General features: G+C 43.1%; 1 long non-coding RNA gene across 24 annotated transcripts in view; it reads right to left on the reverse strand.

Moving 5' to 3' along the window:
- LOC109682548 (uncharacterized) overlaps positions 1 to 21606 on the reverse strand; it is a 383265-nt gene that overhangs the window by 341374 nt on the left and 20285 nt on the right. For 18 of the 24 annotated variants that reach the window (XR_012449240.1, XR_012449239.1, XR_012449226.1 and 15 more), the window contains 5 exons: positions 20281 to 20611; positions 12886 to 12977; positions 6743 to 6852; positions 3881 to 4005; positions 2908 to 3244 (listed from right to left, as the gene is read on the reverse strand). This is a non-coding gene — a long non-coding RNA (uncharacterized lncRNA). Of the gene's footprint in view, positions 1 to 1436; positions 2338 to 2907; positions 3245 to 3842; positions 4006 to 6742; positions 6853 to 12885; positions 12978 to 20280; positions 20612 to 21606 lie in introns of all 24 variants that reach the window. The other 6 variants (XR_012449223.1, XR_012449230.1, XR_012449235.1 and 3 more) reach the window with 6 other exon arrangements.

A 21606-nucleotide genomic window follows, 5' to 3' on the forward strand; every position in this document is an offset into this window, starting at 1 on the left:
TTTGTTATGGGAACAATATCCCAAGTCCTAGAGGCAGCTGGAAACCTTGGGCTGAGCAGGGGTAAGTAGTAGTGGACACCACAAGTGCAAACAGAAAGCATACTAAACTCCTTTCTAATAGCACTTGTTTCACAAGAAACCACTCAGGAATGATCAATGGCCTCAACCTTCTCCAAGACTGTTCTTGGCTGCACTTCAACACAATTAGTCGTACTGGTTACATTACAAAGTAATATAAGCAGAAAAGTAATTCTTACCCTACAAAATACAAAACAAATATATAACAGAAAACAGAAGAGGAGGGGATGAGAACTATCTTTCTTTCTTATGAATACGGTTCATGGCTGAAGTTCCCATTACAAAAGACAGGTGAACAAGAGAAAATCATACAAATATATTTAATATAACTTTTTTTTCTGAGACAAGGTCTTGCCTGATAGCTCAGGCTCACAATCCTCCTGCCTAAGCCTCTCAAGTACTAGAATTACAGGCATTTAATATAATTTTTATGAGACATGAGAGCCTTCAAAAATTAAAACCCCAAAACACTAGCATTTTTATGCTAGACTTGACGGAGAAGTAGGTAACTGTGGAGAAGGTAGAACTAGATAAACGTGGTTTCATAAACTAGAGGGAACTTAGCAAGACCTGTTTGTTCTGGCTCCTTTCTGCTTTCTTGTGTCCAAAGACAAGAATCCTTTGCTCCAGGGGTAGGGACAGCTCCCCTGGAAGCAGGTCTGATAAGAAAGGGTGGGGTAGGGGAAGGTGACAGAGGCCTTCTTGCTTCTGCTTGTTTTCTCCAATGCCTAGATATCACATTTGGGGTAGGACGCTCTGAACCCCATCCTACCCTTAAAGATGTACAAATGAGTACAGCTTTAAAAAATGCAGTTTCACCAAATACAAATTTTAAATAGAATATTGAGTTTTCAATTTTTGCTGAACAGCAAGAAGTAGAACTCGGAAATCAGAAGCCCAATGTGGAATGACTAAGAGGTGCCCAGAGATGATGTCCTAACAATGACCCAGGAGCTAGGACTTAGCTTCTCTTCAAGGCAAAGAGACCCGTGTGGGGACACCCAAGTTGCACTGTCACCCAGGACATGAAGCACCAACACAACAGGACCAACAGGTTTCGGGCAAAGGCATGGTCACAGCCCAGGTCCCCAAAGCAGACCGGAGGGCACAGAGAAGCTTTCAAGTCCTCGTGGTTAATTCGTATGGAACACGGCACTCACAGGTACAGTGTAAGCAGCGACAACATGAGCAAGTTGAGGCAGGAAGCCAGGACCGATACCCAGAGAAAGCAAGAAGGCACAGATCAGAGAGAAGAAAGCTGGGGTGAACATAGGACACAGAAGGAAGACAGATCCTCAGGGAAGCACATGAGGTGGCCCCTTGGAAGTGACTGGACTATGGTCTGCCCCCTGACTTACTTCAAGCAAGCCTCCTGGCCTGGGCAGACAATGGCTGTCAGATAGGTGTGACTACCAGAGCAGGGACAGGTCCTGAAGCTATTAGCTATTGCAGCAATGTCTGGGAAAGCTTGCTGGTTCTCATAAAGAACTTCAGTCATATGTCTGCAGAGGAGCATAGGAACGAGAGAATCTGCCTTTAAAGTGATGGCAATCCCTGACACCAGACAGACCCTGTCTTGGCCACAGTCACAGACTCCTACAGTCCTAAGGATTAGGACCTAGTGACTCATTAATGCACTTTGAGGGTGCCTCTGAGCAAAAGTTTCCCTTCCTGGCATAAGAATCAAAGTTATAAGGTAGTGAACTGCTGCAACATATGGAACCTTCTATAGCTAAATTAATAAAAGAGAGAGAAAAACAGAGAGTGAGAGAGACAGAGATTATTGAAGTTGTAATGCTAGATTAATGGGAAAAGGTATAGTGACTTCTTCCTATGGGCAAATATTCAGAATTAAATACCATTTCAATAGAGCTCTACTAAGTATGGAAAGAATGTAGAACCAAGCAGATGGTACTCAGAAATTCAAAAACAATGAATATAGTGGCCGTTCTAAAAAACATTTCCTAGCAGTAGCTGGTGACTGGCCAACATTCTCAGCTGGAAATTGTAAACTAGCTTTATTTGGGGACTTCGAAGGCCTCAGGGCAGGATGTGATGAGTCCAATAAAGCGCTGACAACCTCCCTACAAATATTTCCAGAATATACCACCTCCAGGTCATTCTCAACACCTGCTCTTGAATCAAGCCCTCCTCAGTTCTCACCTGATTACTGAAACAGGCTTCCAACTTGTGGGGCCAAGCTCATTCCTCCACCCCCACATGTGTTTTTTGATCATGTGCCCCAGGAGCCACTCTGACCTATGGAAGTTACAATAGATTTGCCAGTGTTAGTCTCCCTTTGTGTGTCCTAAAAGCCCTCCTGTAGGTCCCAGGTGTGTAGATCCATTGTCCACACACATTGGCCTTCCTTGGGGGAGGGAAGGACAGGAGAAGCTTACAGAGTCTCTGTAAAGAACCTGCCATTCCAACGCTCTGTTTAGGTCTCTCTAGGCCCAGATGTGGTCCCATCACAGGGGACACTGCGTAGTGTTCATTAAGTGCCTCTCTGTCCACCCCTGGCATGTGAAACTTTAATTCCTCTCTCCCTTAATCCATCCTTTCACTTGTTTAGTGTATATTCACTTTATAAACATCAGTCTTTAATACATGCCAGCTAGTGTTTTCAGAGCTGGAGATGTCACACTAAGCAAATATTGAAAAGACTGTGATTGTCATTATTCATGATGCCTCACTGCCATACAGCCTTTCTCAGCAGAGTGAACACCCAAATGCTTTAAATACACAAATGGTGGAACCAAGAGGAAAGAATATTTCAGAAACTGTCAATGTTAAAGCCACATGTCTGCAGAATTTTCTGGGGTCTCTCACCTGGAACTGGCTTTCAGTATTGACCATTTCCTTTGGTACCAAAAACTTGTCTCTTGTTTCCTCTGGTAATGTCAGGACTTCTGGAGAGCCTCAGGATTGGGACACTCACACCTTCCACCTGTCCTGGTGTCATCTCTTCAACAGCATCCCCTCTTTCTGCATTAAGTGTCATCTGGGGACATTAGCTGGGCATCACCCACTTTTACAACAGCTCTCCTAAGTCACTTTTCTGCCCAGAAGTGAGAAAAGAGTTTTGAATTTGGATAGACCAGGTCTCCAGTCCTAAATCTTTCACCATCCATGTGACTTAAACAAGTTGATTCACACATCCAGGCCTCTGAAAATGAAGCAATGGAAGAATTGCCATGAATACCTGGCTTATCCTGTTCTCAGTGCCTTGGGCTCACAACAACCTCTCCAGGCTCATGTGCTTGCTGTTTCCATTTTATGGGTAAGGAAACTGAGGCACAAAGAAGCAAGTGCCAGTGCCAGGATAGGAAACCAAGCAGTCTCTCTCCAGAGCCTAGGCACTCAAGACCTCTGCTGCCCTGCTGGCTTATCAACAGCAGGCTCTGAGAGACCCCAACAAACCTCTTTATTGGGTGCAGTCCTTCTCCTGAGCCATGGTTCCCAGTGTCTCCCAGAAAAACAGGGACTAACTTTTCAGGCTTGGGTCACCCTTCAGGATTTAACACATACTTGGATATATATCTAAGGAATGTAAACTTTTGAAAAATCAGGTTTTCTTTACCTCATCATACAGAAGCTTGTTTTACTTATAGGTCATGGAAAAACAAGACTGCCTACTATTTTGAGGCAGGTCTTCAAGAGTAAGTAAAAAATTATTGCTATCCTTGCAAGTGTTCACCTCCTGCTCCACAACTCTATGATTTAATGTGCAGTGTAAGTAATTGCCTGCCAAGATGGCTTCCTACCATGTCCCCAGGTAAAGAGTTCAGTCAAAGGATCTCACAGTGCAGTGATGCGGTGAGTGTTGGTCATTTCCAGTAACAATGGTCTTGCAGGCTAATGTTGGTGAGCTGTGCCATTGCAACAAGTATGACACAGTGATGCCTGCATCAGAAGAATCAGTTCCACCTAGAAGGAGAGAACAAAAAGAGAGGCAGTGGTTTGCCACAGTCAGGTAGGATTAACCTTTTCAGGATGGCTCAAGCCCTGCAAGCTCAGAAAGGCCAACACACTAGGGGTTCTTGAGTTCTCTCCTGACAATGCTTGAACCAGCTGGTCTAGTGGAAGAGGACAGATTTGAATCCAGCAGCCTGGCCTCTAATCACAGCTTTGCCCTTTCCAGATGTGTGACCTCAGTCTTGTTACTTCACCTCTCTGAGCCCATTTCCTCATCTATAAAACAGACATAATAAAACCACTTTGTTGGGTTGCCCTAAAGTTGAAAGGAAATATGACTACCATCCCATAATAGTGTCTGGAGTATAGGACACGACCAATAGTATCTCTGACTTTATTGGAAAAGTGTAAAACCTTTGATGAGATCATTTTCCTGAGTCTCTGTTTTATTAGTAACTTAGCAGTGTCCATTATGGATTTTGACAACGGGCATCCAGAATTTTTATAGCCAAAATATAGAAAATTCTGTGGCTCTGTGCGATCCTGTTAACTAGACTGTCTACACATCTTCAGTACAATTATAAGTGTTAGTCATGACCATGACACCAGAGACACCGTCTACTGAAGTTATCTTCTGAATCATCAAAAACAGATTGAATTATGTTTAAAATGGCACATTTTCAAATATATGCTATGAGATTTTTAGTTTGGATAAACATTTGCCAAGAAAGAGATATTCTTTCTGTTATTTGAAGACATAGTGAAGTAGCCACCCCCATTTCTTGCTAATTTCCTTGTTTTGTTTTGTTTGGCAGTGCTGGCAACCAAACCCAGGGCCTTGCCCATGCTAGGCAAGTGCTCTATCACTGAATTACATCCCCCCTTGTTAATCTAATTACAGCAATTGAGATGATCATAACAGGAGTTAATAAAGCTGCCTTGCTTGTTCACCTGCTGAGGGTTGGAAAACACAAGAATCTTCAAAGAAAGTTGTTTGGTTGTAAAAGTCCCAGGGGAAATGGGTGTCACACACAAGCCAGGAGTATTAACAAAGGAGTAGATGCCCTGATTTCCTCTCTCTCTCCCTCCAATCTTGTTTCCTATTGGCTAGACCCAAAAAGAAGCCCTACAGCAAGATGTAGGTTGCCTTCCATGGCACAGGACACACTGGGAAAGGAAAGGGCCAAAGATATTCCACATGGATTATATTCTTACTTGACTACCCAAGTGTGCACAGTTGCCATGGGGAAAGATGCTTGCCTTTTAATTACCTAAATGTAAGGTCTTAAAACCTGACATACACAGAAAATTTTTTAAAAATAATCATACAATCATATGGATACTGCTTTCTCTATCCCGAGAAATAATTTCTACTGCACTGTATTCATTCAACAAGGCTTTATGTCCTGACTACTTGAGACACTAACATTTCCACTGGGTTGCAATATCTACGTCCAGAACATAGCTCCCATTCTCCAAAATCATGCATGAAAATTACAGCATTTATGAGAAAAAATAGGATGGGCCAGACCTCTCCAAACCTTTGCAACTTTGGAACCAAAGTCCTCACAAAAACAGTAATTGTTTCCTGGGGAGATAACAGCCAACAGACCAGGCAGGCAGCTCCACCTAGCTGGAGGCTAACACTGGCTATTAAAAATTGCACAGAAATGACAGGCTGAGAATGTTAGCAGCACTTATTTAGAGCAGAGTTGGGGAGCACAGAGGCTGGAAGAGGGGAGGGAGCTGGGAACCAGGGCTGCCTTCAAGATGGGCTGCCTTGAATGGAGGGCATCCCAGGAAGAGGGCCTCTTTTACAATGCAATGGAAGCCTCTTGCCACTTGGATAAGGACTGAGTCGAAGACTTTGCCCCTTCCTGATGAAGTGATAATTCCACTCCCATTAATTAGTCTGGCTTTCCTTGTGTAGAAAAAATTAGGTATGAACCAAAATGACCTCCATATTCCTGTACTGAGTTCCCTAGAAAACAAAGCCCTGAGATGAAGCCTGCAGGTAATATTGGGGGGGGGGGGTTCAGAAGTGGGGAAGGGGAATGCAGCAGGGAAGGAGGGAACAAATGTAAGGTTGTATGTTGCCAAGATGCCCAGAACTTTCCCCAAACATCCCTGGACTCTGGGTCCTATGGGTGGTCCCCAGAAGGGTCATGGGCAGCCTCTGCTTCTCAGGAAAGGTGGAAGGGGAGGGAGACAGGCGATTTATCAGCCAGCTTCTTGTCCCCTATCCTGCTACCTTCCAGTAATCAGAGGGCCCATTTAGGCAGACAGTACTGCAGCTGTCCCAGCTCCTAAAACCAGACCACCGCCATCACATCTGGGGGAAGCTGAGACAACTGGCTCTGTCAGGAGAGCAGGCTGCAGCACAAGCTGGCACCAAGGTCTCTATAGCAGGAAAGCAGAGGTCTGAGCAAATTTGGAAAGATGGAAACTGAGCTTAGTGCTGCAGTATTCCCTTATTCACAAATTTCCTGTGAGCAGATCTGTGTCCTCTAAGCCCACAGTGCACAAAACAGACGGCACATCTGACCTCCTGTAGCCGCGTTCTTGTTCATCGTACATCGTGGGGCCCCACCTGAACTCCTATTCCCCTCGCCCACTAATCTGTGCTGAGTGGATATCAGAAGGGTTTAATGCACATCTGCTCAAATCAGTCCTGGCCCAAAAGCCTTCTGTGCTTCTCCAGGTTTTGTGGTGGGTGAAATCCAAGTGTGTGACTTAGCACCCAAGTTACCTTTTCAGAGATGTCCCTTTCAGGAGTTTCTCTTCCCAATCAGAAACAGGCAGCCATCAGGCCCTCTTCTGTCTACTGTCTCCTGACTCTCTGAATACCAACTTCTTCCACTGAGGACCAGAGAAGGGAAAGAGAAATGGATAAGACAGGGATCACATTCACGGTGAGGCGATCACAATTTCAGCATGATCATTATTGGCAGATTAACTGTGTGTTTTCAGATAAAGTTTTGCAGCTTGAGGATTTTGCATGATTCACCTAGTCACATACCTGAATGTAAGCCTCAGGAAATTTTTATCAAATAATGTATTTCCATGCCTTTCTGCACCCATCAGAAGAAGAGGAGTAAAGACACATCACTATTTTTTAGCATTAAAAATGTATGTGTTCTCAGCTTATGAATGTACAAGTGGGGAAAAAGGTGTCTCTTAATATGTTTTCTGTTACTATAATGAAATATCCAAGGCTGAGTAACTTATAAGAGATTTATTTTGGCTCCCAAGTTGTGGTCCTAGGTCAAGGGTCCATGTCTGATGATGGCCTTCTTTGTTGGAGAGTCTCAAGGTAGTACAGTCCATCACATGACAAGAGGCAGGGACCACATGCATGTATGTGTGTATCTCTCTGGGGACCCTACTGGGACTCTACTCTCTTGACTCGACTAGGCATCATCCCATCTGAGGCTGTCTGTGTAAGGGGGGCAATGACAGATGACTCCATTTTGGATGAGAGAGGCACTTTAGAAGCAGACATCTAAAGAAGCATGGGAACCAACAGGATTCTTAGAGAAATAACAAACCCTTTACCAAAATAACAAAATGCAGCTGCAAAATGTGGGTAATGGGCCTGGAGGCCAGGACAAGATGAATAGACTTTCAAGGCCAGGACAAGCTGACCAGACCTTCAAATGCTAAGTTCAATAAGGAGAGAGGCAGACAGGTGACCCAGTTCAGTGAGAAGCTGACTCAGGGCAAACCAATCACAAGTATGGTTTCAAGATAGAATAGTTGGACCTCAGCCAATTAGTGCCCTATATGACTTCAGCTATACTATAGCTTAGCTCTTTCACTAAGTCTCACCCATCAAGATGCTTTGCTATCCTTTCAAAAAAACTTTGTGCTTACTTTACTCTTAACTCCTGATCCAGCCTCTTCAATCATTGACTACACAAGGACACAAACTTGGGATCAACACACCCAGTGTCACACGCATGGGCTCAAAGCTTGTAGCAAACTTCTTCCTGGCTTCTTCCCAGCCTTTCCTTTGAAATTTCGGTGGAAGCTACCGTGGCATGAGCTGTGCTGGGGCCTTCTTGAGCCACACTTGCAGCCTGTTGTAGTCATGGAATTTTTTACCCACTGAAATTGGGGGGACAGGGATCCCCAGCCCATGGAGAGTGCTCTTGGCTCTGTTCTCAGAATAATTCCCTACTAGAAGGTCCCTGGGCCTGTGATGGGCAGGACAGCCTCAAGGTTTCTCAGGCTGTCTTCTTCTAATCATCCCTACAGTTAACACTCCTGCTACTCTTTGGTGAGCAGTCACCTAGCCATGGCCTCCTCTACTGAATGCCCTTTGTCAGCAGGCTATGAATTTTCCAAATTTTTCTGCTCTGTTTCCTTTTGCTCCTGTATCTCACTGAAAAGCTGACCAAAAGCAGCTAATAACACCCATGTCCCAGCCTGAATACTTGGCTGTTCTGAAATCTCTTCCTATAGATAAATTAGTCACTCAGTTTTAGGTTTGGCTTTCTATGAAGTCTAAGGACATCAACACAATGCAGCCAAGCTCTGTGCTGTGGTATGACAGGATGGCCTTTCCAATTTCCAGTAGAGTCCTCATTTCCATCTGAGACTACTTCCCTACTCTCCTTGTCTTCCAAGCCCTCACCAGAGTCACGGGTAATGCTGTTTATAGCATTTGAGGCTTGTTTTAACTATCTCCTCCAAACTCTTCCAGCCTCCATCCATTACCCAATTCGAAAGCCACTTCCACATTTTCAGGTAATTTTTATTAGCAACAGGTCCCACTTTTCAGTAACAATTTTCTGTCTTAATTTATATCAGTAGTTGCTAGAATGAAATACCTGAGGCTGGGTGAGTTATAAAGAAAAGATGTCTATTTTGACTCACTGTTCTGGAGGTCCAAGATCCAGGGCCCACATCTGGTGATGGCCTTCTTGCTGACAGAATTTTGCATCACACAGCAAAAGAAAAAAGTATGGTTTCTTTCCCTTTCCTTGTCAAGCCACCAGGATTCAGTCACGGGGGCTCCATCATGTTGATACTATCTAATCCTAATCACCTCCTAAAGGCCCCACCTCTAAACATCATAGCTAGATTGAATCACCACCACCACCACCACCACCACCACCACATGCCTTTTTTTGAGACAAGGTATCATGGTGTTGCTCAGATTGGCCTCAAACTCACTAGGTAACCCAGGCTGTACTCAAACTGGTGATCTTCCTGCCTCGGCCTCCCAAGTGTTTTCAGATTACAGGTGTGCAGCACCATACCTTCTCCAGCGTTTTCCACCCTCTCAATAGGAATTAAATTTCAGCACATGAGCCCTTGGGAGACACTCCAATCTTATTCAAACCATAGCAGGGCTTATGTTGTTTTCTTTTACTCATGATTCTCTTCATTTTTATGTCCTTTCTTTCTTTTTTCTGTGGTGGGGGTTGAACCCAGGGCCTGTACATGCTAGACCAGCACTCTCCCATTAAGCTACATTACAGCCTATTTTTGTGTCTTTATCAGGTGCTTATTTTGTGTTATTGCTGGAGATAGTCATGAGTGTGTCTGTGTTTCACAGCTTCCCAGTAGTTCATGGAGTCCTACCCAAGAGACTTTTTGTAGACACTGGGTAGTGGCAGTGATCATGCTCTCTCGGCCACTACCTTTTGCTCAACCAGGCTTCTTGTCAGAGAATGAGGCAAAACCAGCAATGGGACTTCTCCTGATCTTTTTAGGCGGATGTCCACCTCCATCTCTGCACTTCCCACTTACTGACACCACGCTTAGGCCAGCACTGCTAATGGTTAGCATTCAAAAAAATCAAATAGACATATATCAGCTAGGCTTCTAGCCTGCACTACTGAGGTTGAAATCATCAGTTTAATCTTCAAGTGAGCCAGTTTCCTAAACATACATCATTCATTCTATAGACCTGTTTTTTCTTCTGCTTGTGTTCCTCTAAGCACTGATAATCCAGAAAGATGATACTAAGTTTACACCGGCAAAAAATCATGGAGGGAGTAAGGGAAGCTTCCACGAGCAAATAACTTTGGGAAAGACTGGGTTATACAAATATGAAAGGCATCTTCACTTTGGGACTTCTCAAGGTCTTTATGTTAATCTGTATTATAATTCTCCCTCCAGGGGACTACAATACTCAGTGTTTCTCTCCCCACCTCGCCCCTCTCTGCTTTTTTTAAATTTTCTGTGATTGTCAATTTGGAGTACATTTTGGTTGAGATTAACATTTAAATCAGTGACCTTTGGGTTATGCAGACTGCACTGCATATGTGGACAGGCCTCCTCCAAGCAGCCGGAGCAGAGCAAAATGCTGGCCTCCCTAAGCAAGAGGGAACTCTCCAGCTGACTGTCTTTGAACTTGATCAGTAACATTAGCTTTCCTGGGTCTGAAGTTCCCTGGATCAAACCACAGATTGTGAACTCACCAGCCTCCATAATCTCATGATACAATTTCTTATAATAAACTTCTCTCTGTAGACACATACCCTGTTAGTTTCGTATCATCGAAAAACCCTGACTAGGAGTCTTTGCATCTATTTCCTGTGTGGGGAACAGGAAATGTTTTTCTCTCCGCCCCTCAGCCTTGTCCATACTTTATCCTAGTACTTTTCTTTTCATGAAAAAGCTATTAACATTTTGTGATACACTGGAGCTCTAAGAAGAAGAATCAGTTAAGGAGACACCGCCATAAGTCACAGCCCTATAGAAGACCTGCTACCTCACAGATACAGAACAGTGGTAAAAGGGAAATATGAAAAAAATGAAGAAGCCTAAAGCAATTATTTATCACCACTGGTTGTGCAACTTTCATATTACTGATCTTATATGCAGAATGATTTTTCTATCGTTAAAATGTTGGTAAATCACACATCTCAAAAATGAAATTGCAACACAAGTATAAATATGATCTCAGGATCTTTGAAAGACTGTCATTGGCACACCTATATCCCATTAGACACACATGACAGTTTTTCTTTGAGGATTAACCCACAGGAGTGTGGCAAGAGTCTGTGACGCATTAACTCTGACAGACATTCCATGTCGGTGCTGGGGTCCTGTGACTCACCCAGCAAGGGCAGACTGCACTCCCACCTCTCCATGTACTGAAAAGGGCTTGCAAAGGAATTTTACCTTGCCCTTCCTCTCCTCTAGCAACTAATCATCCAGTCCTTGGGGCAAAACATGCCAGTTGGGCAACAATACTAGAACAAACACAAACCCTCTGCATGATAAAATCATAAAGGGCTTTAGGGATGTCAGCAGCACAATTACCACTAACCTAATTTTCATCTTAAGAAAGACCATAACCCTTTTTTGCTACAATTGGGGAGAAATATCTCTTCTCTACTGCAATGTGTAATTTCGGGTATTACTATCCTAACTAGAATAGCTATGTAACTCTAAGATATTTCTAATACCCAGAAATTCCTTCCCATGGAGAGAAAAAGAAATAGTAAACATTGACTTATCCATGTTTTTGAATAAAAAGATACCAGTTTCTAGAAAACCCCATTTTGCTAGAGCAAGCTAACTCAGCTAATACTTGCATAGACCCATGCAGTTTCTTCTCTTTACAGGAAATATTAAAAAAAAATTACCTGCTACAAGACAATTTTAATTGTCTACATTTCTTTCTAGAAGTATATAAAGTATAATTTCTGAACGATGGTAGCATTTTGGCCAGGTGAAGATGGTATTCAAAGAAAAACCTTGTTGGATCTCCACCCTGGGTGGGCAGCTTTAATGGATGAAGAAAACCCTAGAACATAATGTAGGAACCCTTCGAAGTCGGGCTTTGCATCTAGGGGATCCCAGTTGAGATGCAATATGCACCAGTAATTATTTGAGAACGTCTCTAAAGCCAGTGTCTTTTATGTAAGTGTAAGGAAAAAGCAAATGAGATCATGTTGGCCTAAGAAGCATTAGCTCCACAAAGCTCTGAAAGAGGGGTGACTTGGGATGACATAGAAAGCTTGATTGTATTTCCTCTAGGTCACTGGGTATCATGTGACACTCTTCAAATAATGTCCTTGCAATTCCAGCCAGAGTGATTACCCAGCATTTCTAAAAGAGCACTGGGTTATTATTAAAATTTAGAATCCTTTCTTTTCTTATTACTTCTAAATTTTATTAATATTGCAGCAAGGTATGAAAGTAATCACTTTATATCACCATATGTGAATTTTACAGTGGCAAAATGGTTTTTGAATAGGAATTTCAAATATTTTTCAAGCATTTTGAGTTTCCAGCAATGACAGTAACTATATAATGAGAAATACATTATTTCAATTGAGAGTCTTTTAAAGAAAAGTCCTTAAGGCAAATAACTCTATTCCGATAAGAATCACAGAGTCAGAGAGACCTAAAGAATGACATTTATCATGGAATAACTTCCAAGAAACCAGGAAGGCATTTCTCAAGGCTTCCAGATAGATTACCTACTTTGATTTCTCTAGCATCTGGTTAAAACCATGCAAGAAAAGTTACATTTAAGAATACCTTGTCCCCAGGTTTCTCTTGCCCTGGGGCAATGCTAGGGGTTCACCATTACTCAGGAGATGGACATTTCAGAGGAAACTACTGATAACTGCTTCCCCAGCCTGGGGACCTGCTTGCTCTTGGCCATTGGGGTGGGGAGAGACAGAACACACAAAGACAAATGACCATTCTGATGGCATCTGTCATTGAAAATGAGGCCACTTTTGCAGTGCCTGAAAGTGAAGGTAGTAATGTAGAAAAGTGGAGAAAGAAATGACTTTCACAGAAGAGTTTTGACAGATGAGTAACTTGTCACCTGTCACTGAGGTAGAAATATTTAGTAAGGGAGCTACATACAAGGAACAGTACCTAAAGACAACGTGGGCTCAGTACTTAATTCAAGCTTACCTTTCTCCTAAGAATGTGTCCATACATCATTTTGTTTACTGCACATCCTTGGGGTGGTTAAAGGCTGTCTGTCGTCTTTGTCCCTGCTGTAGCTGGAGAGACAGTGGAGGAGAAAATAACTTGCTCTAGATCGCCAAGTTCAATCAATACCGCAATGAGTCTGGGACCTGACCTCTGAGTCTATTCCAACTGTTACAAGATCTTTCCCCACTTTTAGTATAAATGACTATTTTGAGCTGAGCATGGTGGCTTAGGTAACACCTAGTCCAGCACTTGGAATGCTGAGGCAAAAGGATTAGAAGTTTAAGGCCAGCCTGGGGTACATCTCAAAAAAAAACAGGGGCTGGTATGGTGGTTTGTGCATGTAATCCCAGCTATTTAGGAGGCAAAGATTGACAGAATTAATGTTCAAGGCCAGCCTGGGCAAAGAGTTGGTGAGACCCCCCAACTCACATAAACTAGGCATGGTGGGGTACACACCTGCAACCCCAGTTATGTGTGGGAAACATAGGTAGAAGGATTGTGGCCAAAGTCCGGCCCAGGCAAAAAAGTACACGCCCCACGCTGAGCATGGTGGCACGTTCTTGTCATCCTTGCTATGCCCAGAAGCATACATAGGTGGGCCTAGCAGGCCCAGGGAAAAAGTGAGACCCCAATCTCAAAAATAACCAGAGCAAAAAGTTCTAGAGGTGTAGGTCAAGTGGTAGAGCACCAGTCTAGCAAGTGTGAAGCCTTGAGTTCAAACCCCAGCACTACCTAAACAACTTATTTTTACTTTTTGATAATTAAAAGAAATTCGAAGATCATCTTTCAAGCAATAAGACCATATTGCTTATTGTTCTGTAACTCTTTGCCCCAAGATAAAGACAGAAATGTATTTTGGTCACTGAAAAAGAAAAGAGATTGAATTAAGAAATTATATGCATGACTTTTCAAGTAACTATAAAAATAGTTACTTCACAATAACACCTAAAATTTTAGGGATCCATAAAGCACAATATGGATGTTGCTTCCCAAATAATTTTGTTATGGCACCCTAAGACACCATGAACTCCCACTTCCAGATAGAACAAATTCCCCGTGATAACCCATTTTCTTGTCAGCAGGGAGAGAGAGTCAGCCCAGTTCTCAGGCGTGAGCATGGCCAGTGCCTGTACTCTGTGCCCCAGGAACTAAAGTCCAGGAGACATTAGACATGGCCTTGCCCACTGGGACCTAAATCCAGGTTGCCAAGGCAGAGCTGATCCTTCTTCAGCTCCTTGACCTCACGTCTGAAGTCAACACACCTTCCATACAGTGCTGGCTTAGAAGTGTAGACTGACTGTGTCTGAGCATTGGCTATATGCAGAAAAGGACACGAAGCTAAAATAACATAACCTGATGGTATCTGCACCCTTCCTCTGCCCATCAGAAAACAGAAGGGCCTCTTTGCACAATTAAGTTACTTCAAAGGAAGAACATGCTCAACAAATTATTATTATAAAAGAAAGGTCCCTTCACTGGGCACCTCTTTCTTTTTGCAGATGTAATTTATGTGACCAATGACAATACCTTGTTACTGCTTTCTGATGTCTGAGTTGAAACCCTATAAGAAGTGTTTTTCAATGTTTCAGTAACCAAAATGAATGTATGTGTAGATGTGTATATGTCAAACTATATCATAAAGATGAATAAGATAGAGCCTCTGCCTTCAAGGAGTTTATAGTCTAGAAAGCAGACCAGTTTTGAGCATGTCTGTGTTCTAAAACCAAGAAGATAGAATCAAGTGCTGTAGGGATTCCTAAACAGTGTCCCGAGGGAGGAGAGAATGAAGGAGATTATTCCAGAAACTCGAGGAGCCTGAGGCTTGCTAGAACCTGAGGCCAGCCATGGAGTCTGGAACAAAGCTGGGGCTTGGCAGAATGAAGGCTAGGAAGTGGGGACAGGACTTGACTGGAAATTTTTGTGCACCAGACAAGCTGGGGCAACCAACTTTATTCTCTGCACATCAGTAAGAAGGTGAAGAATGCCCTTCACCTTCACCTTAGCCACCCTAGTAAGTAGCGAGTACCTAGGACGAAGATGAGCACACTAAAACAGTGTAGATGAATGACTCCAAGGACAGTCTGGGCTCATGTGTGTTGTACTGAATTGAATTAAATCTGGATGACCGCAGGCTGCGACGTCTGGAAGTCAGCAGGGAACAAGTGGGGAGGCAACTGCACATGCAAAAGTAATGAAGGCCTGAGCCAGGTGGTGGCCTGGAACTGGGAACACCCAACAATGACCTCTTGGAATAAACATGCTCCCATGTTATTCAGTGAAACCCAGAAAGGACAACAATAACATCCTGACCACAACAGAGAAGCAGCAAATACAGACCCACCAAATAGGGGGCTTTTCTTCCCTTGACTATTTAGCAAAGGAGCCAGAGACAGTCTGGGAAGGTCAAGATCCCTGCCCGTGGCTTCTCTCCTTCATCCCCTCATGTGGGAGGCAGGACGGACCCCAAACATACCTCCTTTTCATGGTCTCAATTCCCCAATGTACACTGTTTTATCTATTATATGCTCCTGTACCTTACTGAATACTAGGGTGGGTGATGGTGGAAAGGGATCAAATTTGTAAAGAGAAGACACAGGCTTTTTAAGTCTTTGGGGATATACAACGCACACACTGAAAAGATGTTAACTCTTCCAATACAAAATGACAGCATTACTAGAACAGTGATCATGGTATGGTAGACACTGAGCAAAGCAATTACCACACCTTCAGCTCTTCTCAAACTCACAATCATTATTTTTTTCAGTGCTGGGAATTGAGCCCAGCAAGCACACTACCACTGTGCTACACCCCAGGCCCTTTTTGTTTTATTTTGAGATAGGATCTGCTAAGCTGTCAGGCTGATCTCAAACTTGCCATCCTCCTGTCTCAGCCTCCCGAATGCTGGAATTACAGGCATGTGCCACCCACACCACGCTCACAATCATCCTTTATGATAGTACGCTGCATTTTGTCTAAACTCTAAGGGTTTTTGTTGTTGTTGTTGTTTTGGTTTTGTTTTGTTTTACTGTAAATGCCTGGGAATTGGATGTTTTACAATCAATGTTTATATTTAGTGTGGTAACAATAATGAGTGAGGGGTTCCTTGGGAGGAAGGGTTCTTTTTTGTATGGCTTGGCTTTTTTCACTGAAAAGTTATTAAGTGATGTTATATTAAAGTCCATGATAGTTTAGGATGAAGGGAATGGGGAAATGCTATGGGGTTTGGTTTTGTTTTGTTTGTTTGAGACAAGGTCCCATTATGTAGCCCAGGCTGGCCTTGAAGTCAAGATCCTCCTATCTCAGCCTCCCAAGAGCTGAGATTATAGGTATGCATCACCATGCCCTGCTATTATTCATATTTTAAAATGAGACTGAAGCAAAGGCAGTAAGAAGGTCTCATCCCTGGTGGGTGAGAAAACCTACCATCTCTCTAATAGCCTCTACTCATAAATAATAGCACCCATATATAGTCTAAGAAAGAATTTACTGGCTCATAGAGGAATTGCATGGCACAATACTCAGCTATCAATCTACCCCAGCCTAGCCACTGGGAGTATTTTGTCAGCACACAGCCTTGGTTCAGCAGCATCTCCCTGGCATGGCCGGGGAAGGCCAGCTTCTGGTAGTAAGGAAAAGGGTCCCTCCCTTCATGGCACTCACACACCAGTGGGAGAGACAGACATTAAACACCAATGACCCAAATAAACACAGACTTACACACTGCAGAGCATCCCAAGCAGAAGCACAGAGGCTCTGGTCATATAAATCAGAGTCCAGACTCAGTCTCTGATATTGGGACAGCCTTTTCTGAAGATGTGATTTTTGAGTTCATCTCAATGGTTCTGGGAAGACTGGACAGAGGGGAGTTGGGGTGGGATCGGGAGCCATTTCCCAGAGAAAGCAAAGGTAATAGAATCTGCAAAAGCCCAGAGGCCGATAGGAATGTGCTATGTTTGAAGTCTAGGGAGCAAAGTCAAGGAGGCTTGAAAGGGAGAGTTCACATGAAATGACACCAGACAGGCTCTTATGAGGATGGGAGAATTTATCCTGAGAGCAGTGAGAGGCAGCTACGTTTTTACTTTAAAATGTTTAATGGATGGAGCTCTAATTGTGATAATCAGGTATGCAGATAATTCCTGCTTTATTTTTATTTATTTTTTTTCTGGCAGTACTGGGGCTTGAACTCAGGGCCTTATGCTTGCTTAGCAGGCGCTCTACCACCTGAGCAACTCCACCATCAAATTCTTGCTTTAAGGTTAAAAGCAATGCAGTATCTCAAGATGAAATGCTTTTTGAAAATAGTTGGGATTATTTCTATGAATACTCTCGAAATAAACATGAAACCGATACATGTCACGTGTAAATTAATAGGTCAGGACTAAATCCTCAGCTCCCCCAGAGAGCCCTGCAATACTCACTGATAGCCTCTTAACCCGAGTCAGTTTCAAACATGGAGATGTCTCTCTCTTAGAAGGGATTTTTGCCAATTACAGTGAACATCAGGTCCCAATTATGGCTTCTAGAAAGTGACAGCAGCTCAGGGTGAGTGAATACGTGTTTTTGCTCAGAATATTGTTCCTGGCTTCCTATTGATACAAGGCAGCCACAACTACAAAATAACAGGCTGTCCTTCCTCTGTGAGGCAGGGCTGTAGTCCACGTGTCAGCCACAGTGTAGGAGGTGGTGAGGGTAACAAGACGGGCCTTCAATCTAATGACTGGAAGTGACTGAATTCATCAGAGGGAGGGGGTTGGCTCTGACGTTCCCACAGGAGCAAATATGAGGGAAGTCGCCCACCAAGCAAGTCTGTCCTCCAGCCGGAAGCCACTCCCTTCCTGGGTTTTGAACTTCTGCTAGAGGAAATCCAAAAGAAAATAGGCCCAGAGGACCAGGAAAAACAAATTCACAGTACAGGTGGGGTGAGTTTCTGAGTTTTAATATCCAATTAAAGGCTCTTAAGATTGGTGAGCATCCTGTACACTTCTGGGGGGAGTTTTAAGGGGTCTGCTTTTGGGAAACCAACTTGGCAATGTGCATACTTTTTGAACCTATAATTCTTTTCCTAGAAATTTATCCTAGAAAATAATCTGACATAATACAATGTACAAACACATACAAACAGTCCCTTGTTTACGGTGACCAAAAGTTGGAAATACTTTATATATCCAGCTATAGACAGATAATGGAATAAATTTTAAAACAGGCAGAAAATGAATTATCTTGTAGTCACTGACAATCATCTTTTTTGTTTAAATGCATTTTATTTTTAGAAAACCTACATGATACTTTTTTTATCTTAAAAAACAATGCCTCTGCTCCAAATACATCAAAATCAATGAAGAGCTCAGAGTGACAACAGACTCATGTGTCTTCAGTCCCTGTACTGAGGGTGGCGTGCAGCAGCCAGTGATGATGGTGGGGGATAGATCCGAAGTCACTGACTAACTTGTTAATGTTTCTCCATTTCTAAACCATCCTCAGAGAAAAGCATCTCTGGGGTCACACCATCTCCACAGTGCTCCAGGTGAGCAACTGTGCCATCAGATTCCTGTTTTCACCAATAAACATCTGGTCATTTATCAGATTAGCAAGAATGGGCTTGATTTGTTCTGTAGCCCCTGTCAGAAAAGGTTTTACTCTTTCTGGTCTCTGTTCTTTGACTTTGCCTTTGATTGACTTCATGTAATATTTGACCTACTTCTTGTAAGCTTCTTTTGTGGAGCTGGATTTTGTTTGGGGGGGTTTCCTTTGTTTGGCTGGTTTTGTTTTATTTTTGTAATTGTTTTCATGTGGTTTTTTGGTGGGCTTTTTGTTTTGTTTTGGCGGCACTGGGGTTTGAACTCAGTGCCTCACACTTGCTAGGCCGGCACTCTTATCACTTGAATCACTCCACCAGTCCTGTTTGGTGATGTCTTTTTTTGAGATTGGATCTCCAGACCTGTTTCTCCTGCACTGGCTTTGAACTGTGATCCTTCTGATCTCTGCCTCCTGAGTAGCTAGAATTAGAAGCAGTGCCTGGTTTGTGTTCATTTTGAGACAGGGTCTTAGCATCTTGCCACATTATCCAGGCTGGCCTCAAACTCAAGACTCTCCTGGCTAAACCTCTAGAGTAGCTGGGACTACAGGCACAAGCCACCACCTCTGACATAAGGCTAATTTCTCAGAAGTGATGGCTCATGACCATATGAAGATACATCATATAGCAGCAGGGATTGCCTTGGGGCCTCCAGCTGAGGCCTTTCCACCAATGAGTGAGCCCTTGATGTTACCCTCTGACTGCTGAGCATCTTCCCCTCCACCTCTAGGCACAGCCTCATCTGATCTACTGCATCTTATCAATGTGGGAAAACATCTCATCATACCCAATGGCAGCTGGAGGGAGACAGCCCTGGGCTTAGCAGGAGCCCAGAGGGAGGCAGAGGATGAGCTCCACATCTTTAGAGACCATTTAGTGATGTATGAAAATATACGACACTAAGTTTAAAAAAGCATTTTATAATACTGTATATACCTTTCAAATATAATCTACACATATCAGAGTAGTGCAAAATGATAATAGTGACTATAACTAAATAGTAATCACTTTTCTATTTTCTACAATGTGCAGAAGAAGATTTTAAAAAAAAATAGGAGAAAGAGCCGGGCACCAGTGACTCACACCTATAATCCTAGCTACTCAGGAGGCAGAGATCAGGAGGATTGCAGTTAGAAGCCAGCCCTGGGCAAACAGTTCTCCAGACCCTATCTCAAAAAATCTAATCACAAATATGGGCTGGTAGAGCAGCTCAAGGTGTAGGCCATGAGTGCAAACCCCAGTACTGCAGGAAAGAAAAAAAAATAGGGAAAAGACAGGAGAATAAGGACCTCCCCCACCAGAATTAACTACTGTTTTTTCTCCAGATATTTAACACTGGAATTGAATGTTATAGGTGAAATTTGAATTCTCATTGTTCCCAGTCCCAAGCCCTGTCGTGCAGAGTAGAAGCCATCCATCTAGACTTTTCAATAAGCCCCTTCTTTCCAAAATACCATAGAATGCTGTTTTTTTGTGTGTGTGTGTTCTTCAAATTTTGCAGAAACTTGATCACTGGGGCTTACACTTTATGTTAAACTTTAGGTTTCTGGGAGTCACTTGGGGAGCTCTGTGTCCAACCAATTTCTTTATTGTAACTGCTGTAGAGAATTCACCAAGCAAATATGCCATACTTAATCTATCCATTCCCTTATGGACATTTAGGTTTAGGACATTGAGTCATTTAGGTTGTCTATAATTTTTAACTACTATGAATGATGCTGGGGAAAAAATGAAGTCATTAAGTTTAAGACACCAGAGTGTGAACTGGAGAGAGGATGAAGGAAGATACTGCTTACCTGGTGAAGGGAACACTGCCCAGAGTAAGGCTTCTTACTCGTTTTCCTGGGGGTAGGTTCAGAGGCCACCTGCCTGGGGCCCTCTCTGATGTTGTGAAGATGGCCAAAGGTCCACTGAGCAGGCATCTTCTGACCTCACCTGGATCTTCCCACCAACACAGATGGAGGCAGTATCTAGAGCAGCTCCTCGCACCACTCATGCCTCTTCTCAGAAGAAGCAAACATTTCAATACTGTTTGGAATGCATCCTCCTCAATGACCTCTTTAATCTTCACAAGACCCTCAGAACTTAGTACCATGTGCTTTCCATTTTTCAGCTGGGGGATGTGACCTAGAGAAGTTATGTAATTTGTTCAAGGTCACACAGCTGGTGAGAACTGGAACCGAACTCAAAACCACACAGCATGACTCCAAAGTCCACCCATACTTCAGCCCTACGCTGCCTTCCGTAATTTTCCACAGGCTCAAACCTTATCTCAATTCCCTTTTTACAGCTTCAAGGGAGAGAAGTAAGGCCTTCCGGGTCTGAACTTTGACTCCTTTCCTCAGTTATCCCCTACTCTTGCTCCTGTGCTCATGCTTTGGCCCTACCCTCCCAGACCTCCCCTGAACAAATGTTTGTATTTGCAATGCTGATCTCACATTGATTATATATTTCTTGAGCCACCCAAATCTTAATCATCCTAGGCTCTTACTCCCTCCTGCGACACTGATGCCATGCCACCAAAACAGTGGGGAGCAGGTGGGGAACTTGCAAGCTATCATTGCTCTGTCCCTATAGAAACTCTGTATTGCTTGCACAAGGAAGACACACCCTGAAAATAATGTAAACCAAAAGCCCACCAACATCTGGGAAGACACGGGCTGCAATGGACATGTGTGTGTCAGTGGATGGAGTGATTTTTCTGTAATTGTTGAGTTCATTGCAATTTATGTCATTAAGATCAAGTTGGTAACTCCTGTTGCCCAATATTTTTTTTTTAAGAATTTTGTGCCTACTGAGTTTGCTTTTTTCCTGCTTATTCTATTGGTTACTAAGAGAGGTATACAAGAAGATCTACAGTTATACTGTGGCTTCCTTATTTCTCCTTGCAGTTATGCTAATTTTGGCTTCAAAGAGCTTAAAGCTATATTATTAGTTGTATATACACTTTTGGATTTTTTTTTGGTTTTTTTTTTTTAATCAAGGTATTGCTATGTAGTCCAGGCTGGCCTCTAATTTATAATCGCCCTGACTCAGCCTCCTAAGTGCAGGGATTTCAACAGGTCTGAACCACCACACCCTGCTAACACTTTAGGACTGCTATATGTTCCTGTTGAACAGCT

The sequence above is a fragment of the Castor canadensis genome, chromosome 6 (assembly GCF_047511655.1).
Source record: "Castor canadensis chromosome 6, mCasCan1.hap1v2, whole genome shotgun sequence".
In the NCBI taxonomy this organism is placed as follows: domain Eukaryota; kingdom Metazoa; phylum Chordata; class Mammalia; order Rodentia; family Castoridae; genus Castor; species Castor canadensis.